We start from the raw sequence: 1,486 nt of genomic DNA on the forward strand, positions 1-1,486 counted from the left end.
ATCCCATTCAGGCTTCAGCTATACAATTATCATCCAAATTCAATAGACGCAAAGAATTAAATCCTTGAACAATGGAGGATGACATAGGCTGAAAAAAAAAATAGAAGGCTTAAAAATTGTGTGTACTTCATACAAATGACAAAAAAGAAAAAAAAAAAACAGAGCAATATAAGATTAAACATTAAAGTAAAAACCAAATTACCCTTATTATTTCCATAAAAAAAATTAAAATCAATACACTTCAACATCAATTATGTATCAACTATAAAATAAATAAATTGCATAGCAGATCCAAGGGAGTAAGCTTGATAATAGAATCTACATTCAATACATCATCCACATTCTCAAATATAACTATAATTGCTATCGCAGTATTTCTGTTGAGATTGTCATAATTAACTGTTCCCCAGATGGGAAACATGATAATTAGCTTGCCTTAATAATAATAACTGTTCACCAGATGAGAAACATGATTATTAGCTTGCCTTAATAACAATAACAATAACAATAATGATAATAATAATAATAATAAACTTACACCCCACTACATGTAAAACGACAAACCGTTGAGGAGATGAGCAATAAAGGCAGATAAAATGCTAAAGAAAGAAGAATGTATCAAAAATGCTATTCCCTCCTTTAATGGGCTTCCATTCTGAGACTATGATTTAGAGAAATCTTGCAGTGTAATCGAAATGGTTCAATTTCTAATGTTTTATTCAACTGCTCTCCATAGTTCAGAAATGGGTACTCATGAGAGGATATCTAAGTGTACAGCCGTTAAGATATTTAACAAGAATATACCAGTACTCTGCTTATATTGTTTCCGATAAGATGTAGCTCTTAATAGTTGTCAATGATTGTCTAAGCAATTCAACCTGCCCAGTTAAACAGGAAACATTTAGTGGCTCCTAACTAACATGATTGGAATTTAAGCAGCAGATATAAGTTGGGGAAAGATATAGAAAGGAACCTGCTCCCAATCTACACCAGTGTTATTTAAAACTAGAATACAGATGCTTTCCAGTTTCCGATTTATATGGTGACATTAAGTTGTTAGATAAGCTGAGAACCTGCAAAGCAGGTAACTGTTCAAAAATTTTGCCAACATCCTGCAAAAACATAAATAAAAAAGATACTGAATAATAATTGCTGTCAATCAATATATTTCGCTATACAAAATAAGCAAAAAGAAATTTATATATGATCACTTATATTGTACCAACATCTCTAATCCTTCTATAACAACAAAGAGCAGCATCAGTATTCCCCGAATTAGCATACAAGGACAGAAGGATATTGTAAGTTTTCGTATCAGGGGATATACCCTTTTCTTCCATTTTATTAAGCAGAGATTCAGCTTCCAACAAATTACCATGACTTCCACAGATAAAGATCATAGTATTAAAAGTGATTGTATCCATTGCCACTCCGGATTTTAACATATCAGCAAAGACTTCGGCAGCATCCTTTAGCCGTCCAGCCT

The 1,486-nt window shown here is 32.2% G+C and overlaps 1 long non-coding RNA gene across 8 annotated transcripts in view; it reads right to left on the reverse strand.

Moving 5' to 3' along the window:
- The window catches only part of LOC107629980, a 12,198-nt gene extending 10,976 nt beyond the window's left edge, over nt 1–1,222 (reverse strand). For all 8 annotated transcript variants that reach the window (XR_002358934.1, XR_002358933.1, XR_002358937.1 and 5 more), the window contains exons 1-2: nt 974–1,222; nt 805–878 (exon numbers count right to left, since the gene is read on the reverse strand). This is a non-coding gene — a long non-coding RNA (uncharacterized LOC107629980). The remainder of the gene's footprint in view (nt 1–804; nt 879–973) is intronic.

The sequence above is a fragment of the Arachis ipaensis genome, chromosome B03 (assembly GCF_000816755.2).
Source record: "Arachis ipaensis cultivar K30076 chromosome B03, Araip1.1, whole genome shotgun sequence".
Taxonomy (NCBI): Eukaryota; Viridiplantae; Streptophyta; class Magnoliopsida; order Fabales; family Fabaceae; genus Arachis; species Arachis ipaensis.